The sequence below is a fragment of the Felis catus genome, chromosome C1, assembly GCF_018350175.1.
Source record: "Felis catus isolate Fca126 chromosome C1, F.catus_Fca126_mat1.0, whole genome shotgun sequence".
NCBI lineage: Eukaryota > Metazoa > Chordata > Mammalia > Carnivora > Felidae > Felis > Felis catus.
Genome location: NC_058375.1, coordinates 81,348,908 through 81,375,134, shown reverse-complemented (window position 1 = coordinate 81,375,134; position 26,227 = coordinate 81,348,908). Strand labels below are relative to the sequence as shown.

Sequence of the window (26,227 nt, the reverse complement as noted above, 5' to 3'; positions counted from 1 at the left end):
AACACTTGTTGGTTTACAAAGCCCTTTCATATGCAATTAATCCTATGGGATCAGTCACCATAACTAGACTCTTCTTTTTTTCAAATATCCCTCCCCCTTTTCTTTCCTATAGCTCTTACCTAGGTTCCTCTCACCTGGATAATTGCACTCATTAAAATATATTCCATCTATGAATCCTGTCACTAAATTAACCTTCCTAAAATGCCACTCTTGGCATGCCTCTTTTCTAGTGAAGAGTCAAAAATATCCCAGATAACTTTTCAAAAAAAAAAACAAACCATCTTTTTTCCCAATTAATCCAATATTGTACCTCAATTGGCACCACTTCACTTATCCAAACTTATCATAGAACCACATGGTTCTACCACTTACCAAGATCTATCTCTTACCAGCTATGTGACTTTGGTCAACTTATGTCCCTGCTCTGAGACTCTGATGCCCCTATTGCAACCATGTCAATTTCTTTACCATCCCTTACTCATCCTACATTCATTTCCTCCTGCTATATTTTTTATTTCAGTTTTTTAATTTTTTTTTTTTTTTTTTTTTTTTTTTTTTTGAAAAAGAGAGACTGAGCACGAGCTGGGGGAGGGACAGAGAGAGTGAGACACAGAATCCAGGCAGACTCCAGGCTCTGAGCTGTCAGCACAGAAGCTGATGTAGGGCTCAAACTCCCGGCCCATGAAATCATGACCTGAGCCAAAGTCAGATACTTAACTGACTGAGCCACCCAGGTGCCCCTTCCTGCTATATTTTTTAAAAAAGCATTTTTAAGGCCTAATTTACGTAATATAAAATTCACCTACTTTAGGTTTGTGATTCACTGATTTCTAGTAAGTCTACCAAGTCATACAGCCATCACCATAACCTAGTCTTAGGCTACTTCTATCACCCCAAGAAGATACATTGTGCTCATTTATAGTTAATCCCATTCTCATCTGCAGCCCCATCTTCTGTCTCTATAGATTTGCCTTCTCTAGACATTTGATATAAGTGGAGTTATAAACTACTTGGAATTTTGTGTTTGGCTTCTTTCACTTAACATAGTATACCAGGTTCATTCCTGCCTTCATCCTTTGTAGGTTCTGTATCACACCTTTCCCCTTCCTCTCTACCCACCTACATCCTTCATTGTTGCTGCTGCTGCTGCTGCTGCTTTGAGGTACAATTAGAGAAACAGCACTTTTATAACATTATCTTAGACTCACGTCAATTCACAATTTCTATTGTATTCTGAATCTCCAAGGGGCCTCTAGGCTTCAGTTGTTCCTTAGTTGCTTCACACAGTTATCTTATTTTTCTTGCCGAGAAAAAAGAAAACTCTTTATGGAAAGTGTTAGACACACTTGGGAAATAAATAAATGTTCCTTGAAAAAAGTAATGAATTGGGTATGACTACTTAGACTTTTCTTTACCAAGAACACTTTCCAAGCACCATACTCAGGTAGGGCTCACTTTAAGAGATAATTTTGGGGGAGGGTGCACCTGGGTGTCTCAGTCGGTTAAGCATCAGACCTCGGCTCAGGCTCAGGTCATGGGATCGTGGGTTCGAGCCCCACGTCAGGCTCTGTGCTGACAGATCAGAGCCTGGAGCTTGCTGTAGATTCTGTCTCTCTCTCTCTCTCTCTCTCTCTACCCTTCCCCCACTCACACTCTGTGTCTCTCTCAAAAATGAATAAACATTAAAAAAATTTATAGAGAGATAATTAAAAAAAAATTTAATGTCTATTTTGGAGAGAGAGAGAGACAGAGCATGAGCAGGGGAGGGGCAGAGAGAGAGGGAGACACAGAATCCGAAGCAGGCTCCAGGCTCTCAGCTGTCAGCACAGAGCCCGACACGGGGCTCTGAACCCAGGGTGCTCAGATCATGACCTGAGCCGAAGTCAGACACTCAACCAACTGAGCCAACCAGGCGCCCTAAGAGATAATTTGATTCAACTACAGAAGGGAAAGATCTAGTTGCATGACCTGCTAATTTCTATGCTGCTTATGCCAAAATCGCTTGCTAATGGACTGGACACAGACCACGGCTGTTCGAAACCTTATTCTTCTGTCATCAATTTTCCCCATAAACGCTCAAATCTGGGGAACTGTCAATTCCTTGATCCAATGCTTGCTGATCAGTCTCTGCTGGCACCTTAGTACATAGCTATTATCTTGCATACGGTGGGTGCTGAACAAACATGTGTATAATGAATGAATACGTGAATGCATACATAAGTGACGTATTCAATTAAGCACGCAGGACCTGGCCTCAGCGATCTCAGGAGACCTAAATAGTCAGAAGCTAGTAGTAGCTTCGGTTAAGAATTCCACTTTGGACATTGCAAATGCTAAATAAAGATCCATACTTACTGCATGTCAGTTTGTCAGAAACTAAATAAAAATAAAAGAATTTAGCTATGGAGACATCACAGGAAGCAGTACAGACCCCAAATAAAAAGCAAGTGAAAAGCAAAAAATCATGATCTCCCTACTTTTCCAGGCTAACTCACTTATGCTTTAGGGGGTTGTTATATGTCACTTCCTCTGGTTAACATTCCTTTCTATCCCATGTTTGGTCACCTTTCTACTTTTCTCTTATCATATTTAACCTTTCAACAAATACTTGTTGAGTACCTACTGCTTGCAGGCAATGCCCTAAGGGCTTGTGATACAGTAGTGAGCAAAAGCAGAAAAAAGCACCATCCTGCATTCATGGAGCTTCCATTCTGGTGGATCATAGGTCATCATGTTTTCCTGCTTCATTGTCTGTGTGCTGGCTCCCCAAAGGCCAGAAATCAGTCCTGTTATATCCACAACATCAACCCAATGCCTGCAACACAGTGGAACATTAATGCATATTCGTTGAACAGTGTGAACACATGAGCTGCCATTTATTGAACATACCAATATCTCATTTAATCCTCACACTTGCCTTAAGAGGAACATATATACCCACCCTTGTGTCAGTAACATCTTGCTGTCCTGGTTCAGAGAGGTCAGTTAATGTGGCCAAGGCCACACAAGTAATTAAGCAAAAGATCCAGAATTCAAATGGAATTGTTTAACCCCAAAGCTATGTTCTGCTTTTCAAAATTAAAGGATAGTATAAGAATAGTCAATAGGATGAGAATTCAGCTTACCTGGATTTGCACGGACCCGGTGAAAACACACCTGACTTCCATCCAGCGTTTGGAAGTTAATTCCAGAAGCAGCCACCTATACTGAGACAGGATAAGATGCCAATTATGAAGTCAGTGACAAGAGAACAGAACTGTTATGTATTCTTGAAAACTAATCAGCACCTCAAAAAAGTCATTTACCATTATATCCACGTAAGCCAGTGTATTTTCCTAAAATGTTTTGGTTACCCCAGTCCTAAGAATAAAAGTGATGGGAATTTAAAAATAAATAACAGCCATGTTGTTTGTCCCCAAACCTAAAAATGTTGACGTTATCCTACGTGAAAAATGTATTGTTGTTATTTACAGTGCTATATTGTTTTCTAATTATTACATGTGTCTAAATCTCATTCCCCCAAGCCTGCAGAAAATGCAAAGTCCCCGTGGACATAAATTTCTCTTATCCTCTACAGCGTCTAACAGGATGCTGAGTATAGACTTAGCTCAGGGTCTAAAAAATGGAGATAAATTTAGAAAATCTGGTCCAGGGATGACTGTCTTTTCTGTCAAATTTTGCCTCCCAAGATTGTATCCCGTTACTCCATATCATTGAGGACAACGCCAGTCTTTGGTTATATCTTCACATCATTTGAAAAGGCCAAGTCAGTTATTCGTCTCCTCACATGTTAGAGAGAAAAGCAGGTTTTATTTCAAAATTAGCCTTGCTCCATTTCGCGAATTCGCTAGAAAAGGTGCCTAAATTCACATAAATGGTGGGCTGAATCTGTGCCGATAGGAGAGAAAGAAGGCAAGTGTGTGTGCGCACTTGTGGGTGGCTGAGCATCTTCATAAACCCCTCAGCTCCTCGGGAGGAGCTCACAGTACGTGCCATGGAAACAGTGGTTACCATGGAAAGAATATGCCATGGCGACGGGCTGAAGAAATGCCTACGTAAAACCAACTTACCATGTAACCTCATGCCTTCCAGCATTTTAAAAAATATGACAGGATTAGAGCACAGTCCTCTGGGGAGTCTCAGCCCTCACAATGATCTTCCAAAACAATCTAGAAAGCGAGATGATAAACTGCAGGGCGTTGTGTACCTTGCTAAAGGGCCTGACAAGCAGTTGGGTGGAGAAATTGCCAACATCGTTTATCTACGGACTGCACTTCACACTATTAAATATTTCCTGTTAAAACCCACCAAGTATTACAAATGAAGAGAAAACATGGATAAAATTAACTTAAAGGGAATGGTTTCCCGACTTACTGAGATCAGAATTGATGTGTTTCATCTAACTTATCTGTTAATAGGCTTTCTTGATGCCCTCGTGTTACCATAATCTCCAAAGCACTGGACAAACCAGTACATTTGTTTATCTTTATCACTCTTTGCTTACTAAAGAACTTGCTTTTATTAAAGAGATCAATCACCTGCACACAGTTTAATAGCCTGTGCAGTACATACAAGGTAAAAGGAAAAAAAGCAAAAAAGGGTAAGGGGTGAGAGCCCTGTTTTCACAAAGCCCCAAAAGCATTCGAGAGGCAATAAAATAAACTTTCGAGATATATCTCTATCTCTCTACCTACACATATATATGCAATCTTCAAGGTAAAAAACTTGATTATCAAACTTAGTAATCTAAAACATTTCTAAATGGGAAAGTGAAGGCTCAAAAGCAATCATTGTGTCTACTCTGCACTCAATTTTGTCTGGTTACTTTAATATGCAGCCACATGATGCTAAGTGGAGAGACGTGAGTACGTTATGTGTCTCATACACGGCTCCTCTCCCTTGCTTCCACGGGAGAGCCAGACATTTGTGCCTCGCAGCCAGCCACGAAACCAGGAGTCCACCCGGGTTCAATGAGGACGTGGCATCCAAGGGCCACCATCTTAGACCTGAGACACAAGGCATTGCTGAAATGCCAGTGTGTAGCTCACTGTCCACATTGCAGAGTGAAGGGATACTGGGCGGCTTTGCTCCTGAAACCGCTCTCCTTCTGACACTGAAGAACAACCCTATCCACAATCTCTTAGTGCAAGCAACATAATATCATATTTTATCTAGTCTTCTGGGATTAAAAATATTGATTGAAATTTTCATTGGAAGCTTTTCTTAAAAGAAACTTTCTTCCAAACCTCTCTTTCTACTCCATTGCAAGTCAGCTATTTTTCTTGCCAAAATGCAGGAAAGCAATTAGGCTCAAGGGTTTTATAAGCTGCACCAGTTCAGGGCAAATCTATTGAACTTTGCTGAGAAATTCTTGTTCATTCACTGTGAAAATTTTGATGGTTTTATCCTCTTTCTTGATAACCACTTAGTTTTAGAAACCTGTGTAATGTGTGTAGTGCAGGATTTAAAGAGAGGCCATCCTAATTAAAGTGTTGTGATGTTAAACCGGAAGGTGCTAAACATATTCCTTTGATAACTGCAATTTCAAGCTCCAGTATATGTAGGAAAGAACTGAAGCTGAAATACAAAGGAAATTTAGCAGAGGCAGTGATGGCTAAGAGAAAATATTAAGCTGATCTGCAAAGTGCCTCGCAGGTTTTGAGAATAAAGCAGGAGGAAGTGAAGAGCTGAGCCTTCGTCTTCCATCGGCTGTCCCTGTTGCTGGTGATTACAGCCATCTTTCACCGAGAACATATGGCCGTGTTTATAGCCATCAGGCAGCATTTCACAGAGCTACGACACCATGTGTCCACCAACTAGCCTTCCTGATTACAGTTAATTAGAGAGGAGGTGGGAAGCATTTTTTAAAATGATATTAAAGCACAAGGACGCCCAAAGTTCCCAGGCCTGTTTGCAAGACCAGGTGACAAGAGAGAGACTGATAGGAAAAGCGGAAGAAGCCAAGAGAAGCGGACATTTTGCACAACACTTTCCCTAAGAAATGAGCCAAATACAACAACAGCAAAACAAAGGAAAGAAAGCGCATGAACACAGAGACAGGAGAGCCTCACAATGCACTGTGCAAGATGTTACTTGGGAAACCTGCTAAAGCAAGAAACTACCTGAAAGTCCCTAATGCACTTTTTCAGGGGAAAAATTCCAAACCCACACTACCATAACAGCATCTCTAAGAGTCACTTTGTAGTTAGCAAATCCAAGCTGCAGGGTGTTCAATATAAAATTACATAGGGCCCTATTATACGCTATTGAACCCATTTCATGGTTCAGCAATGCTGTTTGGTCTCCTTTTAACCTCAAAGTGAAATGCAAGGCAACCTATATCACCAGGTAAATACCTAGCATGATTTAAGAGCCTCAGCTTTTCAAAACTTCCCCGTTTGAATTTGCAACATTTCCTCCATAAGCCCCTGGAAAACAGACTTGGCTGTGGAGGTTTCCAGAGGGAGTGCACTGGGCTCACAAGCAAACGAAAGCCTTAGTTTAGTAATTCTCTTCCTCCTATGGTTTACAGACTTCCCCTCCAAAGGGGCGGCTGTGTGTGGGTGTGTGTGCGTGTGTGCGCGTGTGTGGGTGGGTGTGGGTAGGTACCATTCTATCTATTACAGACACTTCTTCCTTTAGGCTCGTTTAAAAGTCTGAGAACACGTCCATTGGTAATTGTGTCATTTTTTTCCCCCTCTATTTCTCTGCTTTGCTGGAACTGGACCATAATGACATTAGATAGGTCGCATGATGGCAATTTAATGGCCTGAACTCAATCCACAGGTACATTGCTGTGGTCGCCTTGGGATCTGTTCTCATTGCTGCAACGTGACAGAAAATACCAGCAGAGTCAGAATGGATGGCCGACTGCACTGGTGAAGACAGAGCATCAGTGAGTGCAGCAGACATTGGCTCTGAAACCCCAGGGGCAGCCCAGCAGCTGCACCCGTACTACCCCACCCCTGCTGTTAACATGGAACACTTCACTCGGCAACATTCATTTACCATGTTCTCTGCTCAGCGCTGAGGGCACAGGGGCAAACAGAACGAACACACACAGGCCTGGCCCTCAAGTGGCTTATTGTTTCTCAAGGGAAAACACATAGGCATTCACATGAGCAAATGCACTAAAATACCAGAGACACCACTATGATAGACCCACATACGTAGTATAATAGTAGCACATAATAACAATGGAGCTGAACTGCCTTTAAACATCCAGTATGGTTGAAACGGGAGGTGGGGGAAGCATTTATGGTCTGGAAATTTAAGAGCCCGATAGTAAATCCAAAGCACATGTAATACTTTCAAAGGCCCATGTGAGTAAAGGGATAGACTCTGAACTCCCTCAAAGAAAAAATATGAAGATTAGATTGAAGAAATTCCCTGAGCATACTGAGGGAAAAATATATAAATTCAAAACGTTATAGCGGTTATACAATTAACTAAATACGACATCAAGAGCCCTAGTGAATGCTTCCGTGTTTTAGGGAAATTGACCCTCTAATTTTTTTCAGGAAACCACACGATGGTGATAATCTCTTTCACGGGTTTGTTAGAATCAGAAGAGATTGTGTGTGCCTGTGTGTGAGTGTGTGTGTATACATATATATAACATTTATATTTATATATATATTAATTTATATATATACATATATATTTACATTAAATATAAAATATAAATATAAATTTATATTAAAATATTTTGTAGAATCTAGGGCACCATTACAGTATTAGTAGATGCTATTGTGGCTCTATTGCTTTTAATCCTGTTTTCGTGGTAGTTAACTCTAAAACAGAGGTCAACAAATTATGGCCCATTGGCAAAATCTGGACCACAGAGGGCCACAGCCATTTATGTATTGTCCAAGGCTTTTATGCTGTAATGGTAGGTTCTGTAGCTGGACAGGGAAAATATGGCTTGTAAAGCCAAAAATATTTACTATCTGGACCTTTACGGAAAAGTTTGATGAGCCCTTTAAAAGAATCACGTGATATCAATCTACCTTTCCTTTTCCTTTTTTTTTTTTTTTTTTTGACATTTGTGTTTTTTTGGCATAAAACCGATTCCTAGGAAAAGTTCTGTGATCAGATAAATGGAAAACACTACATATTGTATTCCCCTCAGGGAGATTAAAAATGTACTTTGGCATATGAAAAACTTTAAGAAGTCCCGTATAAAAGAAACCTATTTAGATTCATTTCCCAAACTGAATGGGTTATGTTTTTCTCTATGAACATATATAACAAATCTAGTAAATGAGGTGGATTGGACACCGAAGAGCAACTCAGAGCCCACTTCTGTGCCTTCTGCAGCACAGAGGCCGCAACATTAAATACTTATAGTTTAGCCTGCCTTGTGCCTATCCTTGGCAGTGTTCCATAGCTATGGTAAGATGGGGAGCCACTAGAGACAGGCACCCTTACAAAATCAACAAGGGAGGCCTCACCTTTATTCTTTCCTGGCTGCCTTTGCCCTCCCCCTCTCCTCTTGGCCAGAAGTTAGCAGCGGAAGCAGCCACCATGTGCTTCTAGGGCCAGTGAATGAAGGCAAAACCTTACATTTTAGAGAACGGTGGAGCGCAAAGATGGCAAAAGCCTAGGTCCTCGACTGCATCACTGAAATACTGCTCTAAGCCAGAGCTGCCTACTCCTGGACTTCGTACCACATCGAATAAATAAACACTTTCTGTTTATGGCAGTGTCGGGAAGTACTTCTCAGGCTTTAATATGTGTGCAAATCACCTGGGGATTTGTTTCAATGCAAATTCTGATTCAGTAGATGTGGTGTGGGGACCTTCCCCACCTCCCAGGTGATGCAGAGGCTTGTCTGCGAATCACACGTTGAGTAGCAAGGTAATAGGGTTTTCTATTCTTTGCAGCAGAATACCGTCATAACTGATAGGTCCTCTGGAATTCATCTTGCAGGGAGAATACTTTGGGAAATTCTGAAGGAGGCTCATCATCAAGCTCCCTATTTTCATGAGGCATTTAGAAGGGAGAGTCCACCTACCATACCATTCAAAGGATTTTGGACTTCCTTCCTGCATCATTTCTCATACAATATATTTCTCAGTATGGACCATGAGGCCGTGCAAATCTACAGTGAACCACTGTGTGAGGAGGTGATGCTTTCCACACATGTCCTTGGTAATAATGAAGAGGTAATAATGAAGAGATTATTCTTTGAACGTCATATAGAATTATAGAATCCTTTAAGATTTATCCAATCCTTTATAGGTATGGGACCTAATGGCAAGAGAGGCCAACTGATTCCCCAAGTCACACAGGAAGTGGAGTGGGGAGGGCAGAGCTGGGTGGGAGTGCACCTGCTCATCAGGGTCTCCGTGCATGGATCTGTCCAATATTATCTCCCACTTTGCACAGAGAACATTTTCAAAAGAAACCGTGGGCTCCTCTGTAAAAGTGTGCCCCTTATATCACATATACATGACATACCAAGAGGAAAAGATCAAGTTCACATTTCCAGACTCTTCCTGCTCCCTGTGTATTAAGTGACAGCAAAGCCAGCCGTTTCCCTTCTCATCATGATTAACCCAGAGCGTTGGCAAATCCCCAACCTATTTAGAGATACAGATCCGCGAGGGAGGCTTTCCTCATTCTTTCTCTAAAATGTAGCTCCACTTGACCTAATTGGGGTTTGGGGAGATTCCAACTCTCACTTTTTTCATTTTTCCAAGTTTAAACCATGGGTTTGACAATGGGGCGTGTGAAGTATTTCCTACCGTCTTTATTAATTAAAGGAAAAATTTTCATCTTAGAGTCTTGAGAGTTTTAAGAACAAATGAAAAGTGGAGGAAATTCAGGAAGGGCTAAAATAGCTGAAATGTTCTATTTTTTCTTTTTAATAATTGGTGCTAAAGAAGGAATATGGGCTTTAGATTTTAAATGCTATCATTGAAAGCAAGAAGGTAGCTTCTAAGTGTTTTGACATGCAGAGGAAGGGTTCAGGGACCAGCCGGCAAGAACTTTGTCCTGCTCGTGTGTTTGATCCCACACCCATGCCTATGCTCTGCCTGCAGGCTTTTAACATAAAGTACTGCTCCTTCATTCTGTGGCTCTCCCTGCTCATTGGGTTTGTTAGGATCCTTTAATTAGTCACCAGTCAATTTTATTTTAAATTTGTATGATAATCCGGTTTCAAAGTTTAACTAACTAAGGTCAAATTTAAAAGGTGATTTCCTCAAGGCCATAAAGCCAGACCATTGCATTCCCTAAAAATAGCCATCAAAACTTCTAAATCTTTGTCCTTGTCAATGATTTGAACACAATTTCTGTTCCAAGGACTCTAATGTGACACTAGAGTAAGCATTTACCTACCCAGGAAGAAGTTGCATAGTCCAAAAGGTCCACAGATCTGGATTTTAGACTCAGCTCAGACCCTCACTGGGAACCCAAGCAAGCCCTTTATGCTCGGAGGTTCTTAATTTTATTATCTGTAACCTAGGGATATAGGGCATATGATTATCTTACATGGTATTATGGGTTAAATTGCATCCTCCAAAAAAGACATGTTGATGTCCTAACACCCCTGTGCCTAAGAACATGACCGAATTTGGAAATAGGATCTTTGCAGATGTAACCAAATTAAGATTAGGTCATTAGAGTGCGCCCTAATCTGATATGACTAGCGTCTACATAAGAAGAAGAAAATGCCATGAGAAGACAAACACAGGGGGAACCATGTGACCAGAATAGCAGACAATGGAGTGATATAGCCACAAGCCAAGGAATGCCAAGAGTTATAGCCACCTCCAAGAGCTAGGAAGAGGCAAGGATGACTTCTATGGAGAGTCTCAGGAGGAACATGGCCTTGTTGACCCTTTGATTTGGAATTTCTAGCATCTAGAACAATAAGTTTCTGCTGTTTTAAGCCACCAAGTTTGTCGTACTTTTTTAGAGCAGCCTAAAGAAACTAGTACACGTGGTAAAAGTTACTTTGCAAATGTGATTAAGATTCTTGAGGTGGGAAGATTATCTTAGATTATCTGGGTGAACTCAGTGTCATTACAAGTGTCCTAAGGGCCATTATGAGGGGGATATTTTGAGATGTGAGATATGAGAGGAGAATCTGAGTCATAAAAGGAAGGAGATGTATGACAATGGAAGCAGAGGGCCAGAGTCAAAAAGAGATTTGTCAGAAATTTTAAGATGATATGGTACCAGCTTGAAAGATAGAGGAAAAGACCATAAACCAAGGGATGCAGCAGGTCCCTCGAAGCTGAAAAAGCCAAAGAAACAGACTGCCATCTAGAGCCTATGAAGGTTTGGGGGCATCTGGGTAGCTCATTTGGTTGAACGTCTGACTCTTGATTTCAGCTCAGGTCATGATCCCAGAGTCATGGGATCGAGCACTGTGTTAGGCTCCACGCTGAGCATGGAGCCTGCGTGAGATCCTTTCTCTCTGTCCCTCTGCCCTTCTCCTGCTCGTGCGTGCACTCTCTCTCTCTCTCAAACAAACAAACAAACAAAAACTTAAAAAAAAAAACTTATAAAAAGGTGGGGGGAGGAGTCTATAAAGATTTCATAGCCTGGCTAGCACCTTGGTGAAAATCATTTTGGACTGCCCTCCAGAAAAGTAAGATTATGAATTCTTGCTGTTTTAAGCCATTATGTGTATGGCAATTTGTTATAGCAGCAGTAGGAAACTAATACAAGATAAAAATTTTCCTGGTTAACCCCTAAACTTGTTTTACTAAAGACAAAGCTAAAAAAAATGTTTAAAAACCAAACAATTATTTTAGTATTGTCATGGTTCTAATTAATTTTAAAGATATACTAGGTACTCAGAACCAAACTTTTAAATGAATGGATAAACAAGTGAATTGAAATAGTTTTAATTCTACAAAGACACACTGACCAAATTGTGTTTAACAGTAGTAATTCTGAAAGGGCAAAGAGCTTATAATAACAGCTTCTCCAATACATAGATAGCACAGTGGCTTCCCTAAATACGAGCCTTCTCTAAACGTTCCTTTACTTGATTAATCAAAAACAAAGAAGGTCCTGGGTGCATGGGTAGCTCAGTGGGTTAAGTGTCCCAGTCTTGATTTCCACTCAGGTCGTGATCTCACAGTTCATGGGACCGAGCCCCACATTGGGTTTATGTGGAGCCTACTTGGGATTCTCTCTCTCTCCCTTTCTCTCTGCCCCTCACCCACTTTCTCTCTCTTTCTCTCTCTCTCTCTCAGAATAAATAAGTGAACGTTTAAAAATTTGTAGAAATTTTAAAAATGAAACACACACACACACACACACAAAGTTCCTAGGAAGACCACATAGCCACTGGGATTGAAAGAAGGCAAGAAAAGGGTCCTGAACAAGTTCTTCCCTAGAGTATGCCAATATCCCTACAATCCTCACCCACTGAGAATATCAGAGTTTACAGAATGTGACCAGTTTCCTTTCCAGTAACTTTACTTCTTCAGATCACTCCTGATGCCTACTTAGCAGCTAGACTCTTCCTTATAAATAGCCATGTTTTAGGGCATTTCCCCTCTCAGGACTGGAGACAGATGTTCAAAGGATGACCCTAGCTGACAAAGCAACATCTGGCATTTAGCGTCTTGCTGTGACTGATTGTCTGATATATCACCCCAAAGTGAGGAGCAGCAGAGCCCTAGAATGTGAAATGGATCGTGCAGTGCCAAAGCTTCACTAAATGTGGAGACTTTGTATGTCAGGGCAGAGGGGAGAAAGAAAAAAAAAAACACACTGTAGTAAACCATGATCAGTTTCATGACTCCAGAAGCCAAACCTAAGTAAGCTTCAAAAAGTTTATGTGGGAGCCATTTGAGAGATACAAAAAATGTAAGTAAAAGGCTTGCATAAAAATATGTTACTCTCTGGTTGTTATTCCTAAAGCCAGTAGCAATGGTCTGGCTACTTGGCTTTGGTCAAAACCATATATTTTGTGACTCAAGACACAAAAGGTCTTTTTCCCACTGGAGTCACCCACATGTGATGTTAGAAAGAGATGTAATCTTAGGCAAAGTACTTCATCTGCAACTTAGTGTCCAAATATGCAAAAGTGGGTTCATTTCTACCTTATTAGATGGTCATGAGAATTATTTGAAATAACTTATATAAAGTGCTATCATAGCATCTGGCACAGAATTATGTTCTTAAATGATGAACGTTTATTGATCAGTTACCATGTGGTGGGTGGGCACTGTGCTAAGGGCTCTGGCTACGTCATGGGAGGTAACAGAGTGTGGTGGTTCCAAGCACAGACTGCCTGGGCTCCTATCCCAGCTCTACCATTGACTTTTTTTTTTTTTTAATCTTTTTTTTTCAACGTTTATTTATTTTTGGGACAGAGAGACAGAGCATGAACGGGGGAGGGGCAGAGAGAGAGGGAGACACAGAATCGGAAACAGGCTCCAGGCTCCGAGCCATCAGCCCAGAGCCCGATGCGGGGCTCGAACTCCTGGACCGCGAGATCGTGACCTGGCTGAAGTCGGATGCTTAACCGACTGCGCCACCCAGGCGCCCCTACCATTGACTTTTTATACAACCTCGGGAAAGTAACTTAACTTCTGTGTGTGTCAATGTCCCCATCTCTGAAAGCAGATAGTATTATATCAACTTCACAGATTTGTGGTCAGAAATAAATAAGCAGACATGTTCGACGAACTTATTAACAGTGCCTGGCACATGATAAGCATCTATAAGTGTTAATTAATATTATTATTGCCCCTTTAATCTTTGCAACCCTTTGCTGTTGATACTGTCATTAGATTTATTCGGTCAACAAAGAAGCTGAGTTGAAACAGTCTAAGTGAGCTGTGGAACCAGGATTCAAGTACAGGTGGTCTTGTACTTGGTCCAAAACTGGAGGCAATTAAGTGATGCTGGAAGTCAGAGCCCACCAAATCTTTTCTGACCTTTCCTCCACCCTTTCCAAAGTGAACTGACTTTATGACTCTGGCGAATTTCTTAAGCACTCTGTGTCACATTCGTATAATGGGGAAAATATTATTGATGCCTCATCAGGTGATGAGGATTTAATAACATGACCCAACAAATTCCATATCACAGAGCCTGGCACATAGAAAGTCCTCAATATATGTTAGCCACCATAATAAATAACATTAGTAAAAGCCCTGAAGGCTAGCAGTCATTTTGTGCTGTACTACCTTTTGGGGAAAAAAAGTGCAACCAAGTTTTAATTCTCAGTGCTTATCAAGGACATTTTCCTCACTGTGACATTGTCCTAGGACTTTTCTGTAACAGCAGTCTGATTAGCTCTGGAAAAACACCTGGCCTTGGGAAATAGTCTTTGTGTCTTGCAATGATGGACAACACCTGGACCTTTTCTAAGGCTTACCTTGGACTGGGTTTGATGGTGAGCAAAGTACCAGCTTGGTCAATGCAGAAATAACTGCTGCTGCTGGCAAACAAGTGACTTTACTGGTCCTGGAGTATTCACTAGTGTAGACCTGGTGGATGGAAACTAAACAGTAGTAGGTGACATCATGGTACCAGGCAACTGGCTGGAAAAGGAAAATCGTTCAAGGTTAAGCACAGGGTGGGGACTCTTGGTGATAAAGCAGCACAACCTCCATGGGGGCAAATTGTATTCTCTGAATCATTAGTATAACTCTTGTACTTTTCACACAGTGTCTAAAATGATGGTGGGATAATTGATTTTGCATTAGCGATTTCGAGCATAGTATGTAAGAAATATTACAAGCCTACTCCCTAGTTGCTTGCCAAAGCAACCTTTAGAAACTGATAAGAAAACCTATTCTTTTTTTTTTTTTTTTTTTTTTTAAGCACAACAAAGGCCCTTCGTATCCCAGATACTGCAGAACAGGACCAGCCCCTCCTCACAGGTTGGTGGTACCCTATTAACTCGGAGTTGTTGGCTGTGACCCGTCAAGTAAGTATTCATCGGATTTGTCAGGTTTGGGGGCAGAATACCCAAAACCTGGGTGGTGGGAGTGGATCTAAGTAAACCCAAGGTTGGCTAAAATAGAGTTCTGTTGTTTCTGTGTGGCAAATAGTTCCGCAGGCAAGTGTCCAGAGAGACCTTTACAAATTGTGAGAAATGGACACCCAGAGAGCGTCTGTCTAGAGTGATGTGAGCAGATGCACGTCTATGTCACCATTACTGAAGTCCCTCTCCTCTCAGACACTTTAGAATTCGGGAGGCTTCAGGGGTGGAAGCCACCACTCTCTAGCTTGTCACGTTTGCCCCTAAGATCCCAAATTTCCAAGCCACTAGTAGTCCCTGCAGGACTGATGCTCTTATCTGCCCTACATCAATACTGTGGCAGGACTGGAAGCGCCTTGTGTGGGGTCCAGCCTTCCTTGGAGCATCTTCCCCTGTGGAGCTCAAAGCCCTTGTGATGCAAAGAACACCCCCCTCATCCCTGACCTGATCTCTGACTTTGCTGCTTCTCAGAGACAGCTTCTCTTTTGCCTCTTTCACCATACGGCTGGGTGTGGGAGGGTAGAGCCTTCAGGAGACTTGGTAGTTTGACATTTTCCCCAAAACATGCCTCTGAAAACTTCTCCTGTTAGGAGACTTCCACATCTAGGAGCAACTTATTCCATCATTGAGCACCTCTGGCCGTTTCTAAAGTTGAATCCCTGTCTTTTACCCACTGGTCTCAGTTGAACCCTCAGCAGCACCCTGACAATGTCCAACCTCAGAATAGTGAGGAAAGTTCATCCAGAGTACTGCATACATAGTAATGACTGCTGTTGGCACCACAGTCATGGGGTTGGGTTAATTCTTGATATCTGACAGGAAACCCAGTGGCGCCATGAAGAATTGTCAAGGCTGGATGAATCCATCTTCTAAACTATAATCCTTCAAAAATTTGGAGCCCTTTGAGTTGTCATTTCTTCAGGCAGAACAACACCAGCTCCTTCAGAAATTTATTTCATGTCCCAACTTTTAAGTTCTCTCACAACGTTGTTGTTGTTGTTGTTGTTGTTGTTGTTGTTGTTTTCTGAGCAAACGCCATTGTCCCCATCTCCCTCTTAAGATAGAGGATACAGAATTTATCACAAAAAATGTGAAGATGACTATGTGGGAAATGCTGGATGATGAGTCTCCCACCTGCAAAGCTAGTCCAACAAAAGGAAATGGACTATAAGAAGACAGCAGACGTGATTTGGATACAATAAAGAACTTGTGAATTTACTTTTAATTCAGTAAGCTTTAGGCCTGCATGCCTTCAAAAAGTCAATCTTTCTCTTCCTTCTCCTACCTCTTCCTTACTACACTAGTGCCAACTATTTTTTTAATTTGAGGTGGCATCTCTTCCAGGCAGACTTCCCTAACTCCTTTAGTCGGGGTTGGGTGCTCCTTCCAGACTCCCGCCACACCTGTGCATGTCCCTGTCAAAGCACCTTCCGCCTGCTTTAGATTGCTGAGTTGACATCCCTTCAACTTGATGGCTGGTGCCCAAGACACTGAATTATCGGACTTTTAACAATGCCTGGCACCAAAGAGGGGTGAAAAATATGTATTGATAGCAAATCGAGTGCTAAAACACTGGAATGAAAACCTGTGGAACAATCTGGGAAGGTCTCCCAGCATTCATCGAAGACATGAAAGCTGATAGGTGTGTGTCCCTTGGGATTATCCTTCCACTCATTTACTCATCATTTATAACTAATGTGTGAAGAGAGCTTTGCCCCAGGCATTCCATACAGAGGATGGAGTCACATCTCTGGTACAGAACGATGACACCAAACAGGAGCGAAAGACAAAATCTCTACTGATTGCCAGTCATCTGATAGAGACCTTCACCAGCTAAAGCCCTTCTAGACTGGGATTTCTATGGTGGCCAAGGGATTTACAGTAATGTGGCTATAACAGAAATAAAAGAGGCTAGTGTGGAGGAGGTTTTCTGAGAATGGCTTTCGGGTTCCAGGAGCATGGGTCAAGAGGAGTACACAGGGGATGGGGCTGGGCTTGCTCCTAGGTGCCCTCAGCTCCCCTTCTGGGCTGTCTGCACAAGGCAGGGCAGGGACCACACTGCGCTGCTCTGATGGTCAGGCAGATAGAGCTACAGGGCATGATCACAATCCCAGAAGCACAGGACTGAGAGGTGTGGCAATAAAGGAAACTGGAATTCTAGAGACAAGAAAAAATAAATCCACTCAAGGAACCATCTCAACTAATCGGCCACTAGGCTCTGTTTGCAGAGGTGACATCATTGATAGTGCTTACAGGCAGAATAAGGCCAGATTTGCCAAGGGACATGTGTAGGCTTCCAAGCCTTCTAATCCCTCCTCAGCCACACCCAAAAATAAACTGTAGGAGGAAAATTTTATTTGGCATAATCGGATATTTTTGTCTTGCTTACCTAAACTGTCACAAGTGGTTGGTTAAAATAGCATAAAATGAGTGCTGTTTTATAAGAAAAAAATTTTTTCAGAAATTCCAAATAGGTAAATATCTTTTTTTTTTTTTTTTCCAGTTTCCTAAGGTCTTTTTTTTGTAAAAAGCAAATTAAACCTATTTGAGGTAGGGCCTGAATGTTATTCAATTCTGTTGGGGCCCTTTACTCTTGGCTGTGGCTACAAAAGAAGATTCCCAGTAAATGGGCCTGTGGGGGTGGCTGCCATTTACCCCCATGTTTTCATAAATGGAAGCAGCCAGGCAAAGAGCACAGCTGTCATCATTTTCCACACAGGCACCGGGGGCTTGGGAGCTACTTGAGCAAGGGCCAATATGACAGGCAGGTTTTCTCACAGAGCAAATCTAAAATTTTATTAGCAACAATTTGGACTGTTCAGGCAGGTTCGATGTCTTGTGTGTACGTGTAAAAATAGATCCGTTCGCTCTTCCTGCATTCACCTTGGCTGTTTCTCACGTCTAAAACTAACCTGTAATGGGCACCCACTGTTCCCTCATATTTGCAATGGTCAGTGATCAAAAGAAGATTGGAGCTGACCAGATGTAAAATGAAAGATTCACCAGATAGACCGGAATGAAAGACTCACCTGGAGCGGAAACCTGAAAGGTTTGTTTACTTAGTCTTTCCCCCGCGTGCATCTTTGTGTTGCAGATTCCAATTGGAGTGGAAATGCCAGGTTGCTCGGAGAGAAGGTTGTCCTTGTAATGTGTCTTGGCCAATTGGAAATTGGCAGCATTTGTGCTCTCTTGAGAACATTTTCTTGCCAAGCTTCTAGGACATTTCCCAAGACCAAGTGGATTGGCCAATTGGACAACATTTCACTAAGCACACAAACTTCTCATAGTGCGATCCAGACTTTTCAGAACTCTGAATTGTTAGCAAAGTAGACAAAAATAATTGAGCTTCATTCTTCCCCAGCCAGGTTCTTCCAAATGTCACCAGCATGGTCTCCCTAAAAGCAAGAAATGACACAAATTCGCTCTAAAGTAAAGCTAATTAAGAGATACACCTACATTTAGAGGAAAAACAAAAATGCAGAGGAAACCACTTTTAACAGATAAACCAAAAATTCAATTGCGGTTCTTATAAGAACTTAACCTTTTGTTCAGGATCAGTTATAACATCATTAACTTTATCCAAAGAAAATATATTTATCCTGGGTGCAGAATAGAAAAGGTCAGGTACGAGATTCCAAAACTTTAAAAGAAAAAGATACATCTCTAAATTACTAAGAGAATTCAACCTTTTGGAAAAGCATTTTATATTCATTAAGAACCTTTTTACTGTGGGGGAAAATTCACCAATGGTGAGAATTATGTGTGTCCAGTTCACTCAAGCTCTCCTAAAATCATGGTGTTGATTCATGTGTAATTAAAACACCCTTGGAAAATGTTCTACAGCCTGTGTTTGGGGGGGGGGGGTTATTAAATAAATTAGATTAATTATGATTTTATAAATGCAATTGTACATTAAATAAAATATCAAAAGCGAATCCAATCACAGCTGTTCAGAAGGATTTTTGGCTGAAAAACTTCACTTATCACCAAATAATATAATTAGGCAATTACCAAGTGACAACTGAGGGATGATTATAGCATCAAAGCAAAAGGGCAAGTCTTAAACTCCCAGAGAAGTCACTCCCAGTCAGACCACAATAAACCAAAGAGGATATTTCTTGCCTGATTTTGTCTGACTTCCTGGTCAGCAATAGGTAAGCAATAGCTTTTTAGCAAATGGTGCTTAGACCCACACTCAAGATATGCATTAGGCACACTGGGCACAGGACCAAGGACCTGCAATAGTTTCAAGGGCGTATGAGAATGTTTTCATTTACTTTAGAAGCATAAGGAAAAAAAATGAACTTCTAGTCAAAGAAAACGTTTTAATATATAGTATTATTACATTCGTCTAGATACTATGGCAGCCATAAAATACAGTTTTTACTTTTATTTTTAATGAAGCAAAGGGCCCACAAAGGCAAAAGCATCTAGAACTTATGAATTGATTATGTGGCCCTGCTGAGACCCTTCCCATAGGACCACACGGTGAGTAAGCTGCCTTAGTGAGTGGCAGGAGCCAGTTGGGTGTCAGAGGAAAGAAGAAAGAAAGGGAGGTTGCATAGGGGAGAGGGATAGATTGGGGTGTGTTCATAAGGCCAAGAGGGTGGTAAGGTTGGGTTTGTAGGGCCACATGAAGAGTCTGTTTCCCAAAAGGGTAACAAGGCTGAGGTTGTATGAATAATCCCAGCAGCTCTGTTTTCTTCACCACTGTGTCCCAAGTTCAGATATGACACCTGGTTCATAATAGGCACTAATATTTGAAAACATTTCAATAATTCTAGGGTGTAGCATGGAAACTACTGGCAGAAACGAGACAGAGATACGTCCCTGTCATGCAATTCTTTACCCCATTCCTGTAATTAATAGCACCAGCCTGTACTGATTCCTCAATGATAGGCTTACTTCTTTGATGTCCATCTATATCAATGCTTCCTCTAGCTGAGAATAAATTCCCACTGTGGCAGGCTAGGCAGTGGGTACAGCATGGATCTCAGTTTAAGGCTTGACTCCTTCACTAAGCAGCACTATAATTTTGAGAAAGTTCTTTATCCTCTCTAAACCTCAGCTGCCTCCTGTATAACATGGATATCTGTTCCTACATCAGGTGGCTATGAGGATGAACTGAGATAATAATGTGTCAGGTGCTAAGCCCAATGAGTGATACATGGTTAAGGTCTAATGATACGATTTCCTTTTGTGTCAACTATGTATTACCTTGCATATAACCACTCTTAGTAACATTTTTTACTAATGTTCCTGGAATCTACCCCTAAATATTTGTAGTTTACTCATTTTCCAGCGAACTCTTCACCAAAGGCAATGCTAGGTTCAAGAGTGAGGATGGATGGAAGCCAGGCAGCGGCTTGGTAATGCAACTGAGAGTGGACCTTAAACATCTCTGGAGGGATGATGAGATGGACAGAGTATTGGTTGGCGGATGTTTTGACAAGCTACTTGGGATGAGAGATACGGAGACATGAGGAGGAGGTAAGAAGACCAAGTGGCCTGGCTAAGCTGCCTCCACATGTGGGTGGGTCTCCAGAGCCCATGTTTTGTGGGGATACAAGTCTAGGGCCCAAGCTGGGCAGTAGCGGACACCTGAAGGCTGCCACCAAGGGCATACCTGCTTCTCGGTCCTTCCGCCATGAGTCATCCTAGCTTCTAACTAGACACCACACACACAGTTTAAAATTTTGCTTTGAGGGGCACCTGGGTGGCTCAGTCGGTTAAGCATCCGACTCTTGGTTTGGGCTCAGCTCATGATCTCATAGTTCATGGGGTCAACCCCTGCACTGACGGTGCAGAGCCTGCTTGAGGTTCTCTCTCTCTCCCTCTCTCTGCCCCTCCCTTACGATCTCTGTCTCTCTCAAAATAAATAAATAAACTTAAAAAAGTGTTAAGTAAATAAATAGATAAATAAATAAATAAATAAATAAATAAATACTTTTATTTGAAGATGTGCTAAATATTTGCTACCTGGGACAGTCTCAGCCTAACCCACCTGGAGGGAGCAATGTATCACAATCCCTGCTACCTGCTCCTCTCCTCAGCTCTCCTCCAGCCCTGGTTCCCTCAGCTTTATATACATCATCATTTTCCTTTCTTCTGGTATCCCTCCTGAGCACCTTTTATTCCTCCTTTCATTTCTTCGTCTTCAATAAATTCACTCAAACACATTAATATGTTTGAACATGTATTATTTAATAGTATATAATACTATGAGATACTTTGCCAGGCAGAAAAAAGGGATGCTGTGTATTTTTTTTGTCAAATTTTACTTTATTCTTTTAACTTAACATTTAAAAAATGACATAAATGACATATCACATTATATTAGTGTCAGGTATACAACATAATGATTCAAGGTATTTAGATATTGTGAAATTATCACCACAATAAGTCTGGTTAAAATTCGTTGTCATCAAATACAGAGGCTCTGTATATTTGAAACAAGGTTTTAATCTTCTCCCTGAGGAGATATTTAAGATGCTAGCCTAAAAGCATGGATGCCTTTATTCCAGGCCAAGATCTGATATCTGCTGTCTAATTCATTCACTCATTTGTTTATCAAAAAAAAATTTATTGAATACGTACTAATTGCCAGGCAATGCTTTAGGCTGTCCAATAGGGCACTGAACAAGACAAGTCTTGTGCAGGAAAAGACAGATGTATATATAGTGACCAGTGGAGGTAAGTGCAAGGAAGAGAAGGGGAGCGAGTATAGGGACACGAGCCACATCTTTACACAGTGCGGAAAGGGCGGGGATTAGCGGGACAGGAACCTCACTAATTACTACACTTCATTCTTCCTCATCAGTCTTTGCCTTTCTGCTCTGATACTCTTCCAGGATTCAAGCTGACTCAATCTTTTATGCTCTCCAAGGTGGTTTCGTCACTGGTTGTCTGAAGTACTAGCTGGGTAGCTTCCAGCTTTGGATAGCAGGGGCAGAAGAAGTCAAGGACTTAAGAGAAGGGGATGTGTCAGCTCTGGACATGGCCAGAGTTGTCTTGGAGATACTGGGAAGACAAAATGTTTGACTTTTCAATAGGGTTTCCAGTGAACATCATGGAGCCCACAGTCCCTTCGGGACAAAAGGTCACAATTTAATGAAAAAACTGTTTAGAAGAGAGGCCAATATTTATTGGTATTAATTTAAAAATATTTATTCACCTAAAAGTTAATGATGTTGAAAACTTCAAATGTTTTCTGGTTGGTGCTGTCATTAAACTTTTCTGTTTTGTTCGGAAGTATCGAGTGGATGTTTTCTCCCACCTTTCAATCTATCAATGTGAATAGCATCAAGACATTAAATATTTATCAGCTTAAATGCAAAGCTTTCATTTGAAATTTTTGGTATTAAATTCTATCTCTTTAACCTGAAACTTTGCTGGAAACATTCCTAAAATTAAGGGGAAAGGAAAAATTCTACACAATGCCAAGGGCTTTGCAGATATAATACAGAGTTGTTTCAACACATTGCAAATACAGGTGGTCTTACGTTTTCAAGTGGACATTATGCAGTTAAAATGCCACCTATTGGCTCCTTATATCTTCTAGCCCCATCCACTGTTTTTAGACAGGTAGTAGTATTTCTAGCAATTACAATAAGCAAATGGAATACTGTGATCTGGGGGCTTTATAAGGCACATCTTCATTAGTTTTAAATTCTTCTGCTTTATGTATGAAATTGTGGTAAATTTGTTCACTTCAGAAAGTGTTCCACAATTATGCTGTGTCCATTTGAACCCTTTAAATGAAGCCAATTAAGTCCTATTTGCATTATTATTTCTGTTATAGACAGATGATTGAGTTTTATCAATTTTTCTCCTAACAGCCAAATCATAAATGTACCAATTAGACTTAAAATCACACTTTCTCTTCCCTTGTTTTATTGTTAGCCTCTTCTTGACCTTTCTCAGGTACTAGTAACAATTACTTTTGAAAATATTATTACTTTGGTAAGTTTATAAATAATTTTTTGCTCCCTTGTATGTATTCCAGATATTTAAGCCATAAATTAATTGGGTTTATTTTCACATTCTAGTCATTTCCACAAGAATCCTCCTCCTAGTCTTTATAATGTAGAATTTGTACCGTAGAAGACAACCTTAATGCCCTCTGGCCCAGTCACTCCACCTGCAGTAAAGACTTCTGAGTTATTTTGACAGAAGAAAATTCTAGAAAATACAGACATGACACATCACGCAGTAGCCGTTCCATTAGGATATGTCAGTTATTTTCCCAGGTCATTTAATTCTGTTTGGCCCTCTCCTCCAAGTGTAAGTCTCTTTAAATTCTTCCCCATTTTCCCCTTGCTCTTTATTTCTTTTATACATTGTTACACCTGACCTTCCTCTGTCATTTTTATTTCCCAGCAGCAACTTCTTTTGGGCTCCCCAGGTCTGCACTCTGTGCCTTACTTGGGCTGCCTTCCTACGTTCAGAATAATCTCCTACCCTGATACCTTCTATCTTAATCTGCAACTAGCTCCCGGAAGCCCACTTCTGCTGGGAGCCGTGTCTACCGATTTTTCCTGTCAGCCGTGTTCCCCAGGCCCCTCCCATGAATGCTGTTCTGGCCCAATCAAAGTGCCAGCACTTTAGAAGAAAGACACTGTATGTTTCCATAAAGTAGCATGTTTGATTCTAAAAATAGTATCTCCCATCACAATAAAAATCCTGAACTCAGTGTCAGAGCCTATCACCCAAACCATGGCCAGATCTTCCAACTCAGCTTCCATTGTTCCTTCAGGCATTTCTTTCTGGTTTTCTAGAAGTTCTAGGACCAAAAGCCCCCAGAAGGTGAAAAGCAAGGATAGATATTTCTTATAATAAAAGGTTAAGAAAATCCATTGCACGTATCATATGGGTCATTTTGTGCTAACAGCAAAAGAGCTGACTACTCTTAAGATATAAAAATGAAAAGATGGGCAATTTAATAAAAGTTCTGAGGCTTCACTGGTCTTATCTCTGATCCCTTTTATTTTTAGAGAGATTTCGAAGGGAGTTCACACAATAATAATGATCCATCATCATTTTGTGCTCTAAGCTCAAGCTATTCAAAAGTTTTCTATTGGCATTTCATCTTTTTTAAAAAAAAATTTTAATGTTTATTTTATTTTTGAGAGAGAGAGAGAGAGAGTGAGCCAGGGAGGGGCAGAGAGAAAGGGAGACACAGAATCTGAAGCAGGTTCCAGGCTCTGAGCTGTCAGCACAGAGCTGGACGTGAGGCTTGAACTCAACAAATCGTGAGATCATGATCTGAGCCAAAGTCGGACACTTAACCAACTGAACCACCCAGGTGCCCCTATTGGCATTTCATCTTTAAGACGAGTAATTACTCCAATTATTCTCCAAATTTCTGATCACTCTATAGTATGTGCACAAAGCCAAAAGTGATATTTGTCATTTGTGTGTGTGTGTGTGTGTGTGTGTGTATTTCATCACTTTTGGCTTTGTGCACATATAGATACATACATACATTATATATATTATATACATATACACATTATATACATAATGTATACATATGTACATTATATATATGTTATATATATAATGTATCCATCTATTTGTGTGTGTGTGTGTGTGTGTGTGTGTGTGTATCAAAGTAAGGAGAGTGTTCCTAACATAGTTTCATTCTGTTTACATTCAGGAAGAAAAAGGTCTCTACATTTTCAGGGGTTGTCTATAGTATTTTGTTTTTATGGAAACATTAGAAAGACAGAGCCAATTATGCAAGACCCCATTTAATTTTGATTGCTTTAAAATACAAACTGCTGAGGTCTTATAAGCTCACACTAAAGGAAGAAAAAGACTTACCACCTAATTCCAGATATCTTGTGACTTATGAACCTCCAGACATAAAATCATTGAGTCTCCAGGGCAAGAAAGAGCCTAAAGTAGAAATAAGAAAATCAAGCCAGTCAGTAATGAAGATCAAAACTAAAAACTTCATTCCTGAATAAGACTTTTGTCAAAAATTTTTAAAATTTTTTTATTTTTAATGTTTATTTCTGAGAGACAGAGCACTAGTTGGGGAGGGGCAGAGAGAGAGGGAGACAGAATCCAAAGCAGGCTCTGGCCTCTGAGCTGTCGGCACAGAGCCTGACGCGGGGCTCAAACTCATGAACAGTGAGATGATGACCTGAGCCGAAGTCGGGTGCTTAACCGACTGAGCCACCCAGGTGCCCCTTGTTTTCTCAAGTTTTATATTTGTCCTTTTTTTATTTATTTGTTTTGAGTCTATTTACATCTGGTTGGAATCTTCTTGTTCATTTCTAGTGGTTTCTCCAGCCCAGCTAACAACGAAGATACATTATTTACCAGGCAATGGTAAGACTTGATTTAAAAAAATTTTTTTAAATAGTTATATGTTATTTACTAACTTAAATAAAGGTCACCCACTTAAATGCCTTCAGGAGCCAAACAGCCTATTGCAATTGCACAACTACAAGGCCCCGTTCACTCAATGCTGCGTTCCATGTTAGTGGGCGGCTGGGATTAATAACTATGTGGAGCTGGGACAACCAGTGGTGCTACACAGCAGGTAAGGTCGATGTGCGGAGCAGCCCTAGACACAACAGTATGAAGCAGAGGGGCCTGTCATGAACTGGAGGGCACAGAACACTGCACACAAAGCAAATGCATGTCTGCAAGCTGAATTTTGGATCACAGGTCACCAGTTTATAATATCATTCCAGAGCTATTTTAAAGAAGTATTTATCTATGGAAAACTGAATTGTGTCTCCCATTTTATTAAAATTATTATATTTCAGTGTTATGTCTATTTTGGGAGGATTTTCAAAATTCTCTTTTGATTACGGGCTATCAAGGAGGATTTTTAAGTCAAAAGGCACCGCAGCAGTAAGGTCCATCCTATACCAAAAGCAGATGAGCCACTACTTCTGTTTCTTATTATTACAGAAGTGTAGCCTGTCTGTTCCCACAGCAGCACAGAATAACAAATGAGGGTATTATTTAGTCTAAAACACCCAACGCTTCTTTGCATTTTCCTCCTGTCTATACCGCACCCCCCCCCCCCCCCCCCCAGTAATTGTCCAGTGAAATGCAATCCTGCTCAGTCTTCCTCAGTCTCGGGGAAGGCATGGCCCTTACCTACAAAAAGCTCATGGTTTGGAGAAGTAACATACACATACACAAAGGACTGTAATAAGAGGAATATGAAATTGCTGCATAAGTTGTTTTTAAAATGTGGTCATTCGTACAAATAAAAGGGAGAGATTTGGGGATATAGGAAAG

General features: G+C 40.9%; 2 long non-coding RNA genes across 6 annotated transcripts in view; one reads left to right on the top strand and one right to left on the bottom strand.

Annotated features, from left to right (window-relative positions):
- LOC123379706 overlaps positions 1-22,860 on the top strand; it is a 544,236-nt gene extending 521,376 nt beyond the window's left edge. The window contains exons 3-6 of the long non-coding RNA XR_006584574.1: positions 14,803-14,908; positions 15,782-18,011; positions 20,265-20,452; positions 21,814-22,860. This is a non-coding gene — a long non-coding RNA (uncharacterized LOC123379706). The remainder of the gene's footprint in view (positions 1-14,802; positions 14,909-15,781; positions 18,012-20,264; positions 20,453-21,813) is intronic.
- LOC111561779 overlaps positions 1-26,227 on the bottom strand; it is a 33,891-nt gene that overhangs the window by 4,091 nt on the left and 3,573 nt on the right. For 2 of the 5 annotated variants that reach the window (XR_002744617.2, XR_002744618.2), the window contains 5 exons: positions 24,788-24,862; positions 17,992-18,357; positions 14,354-14,519; positions 3,126-3,206; positions 1,806-2,815 (listed from right to left, as the gene is read on the bottom strand). This is a non-coding gene — a long non-coding RNA (uncharacterized LOC111561779). Of the gene's footprint in view, positions 1-1,805; positions 2,816-3,125; positions 3,207-14,353; positions 14,520-15,406; positions 18,358-24,787; positions 24,863-26,227 lie in introns of those variants that run through there. The other 3 variants (XR_006584571.1, XR_006584572.1, XR_006584573.1) reach the window with 3 other exon arrangements.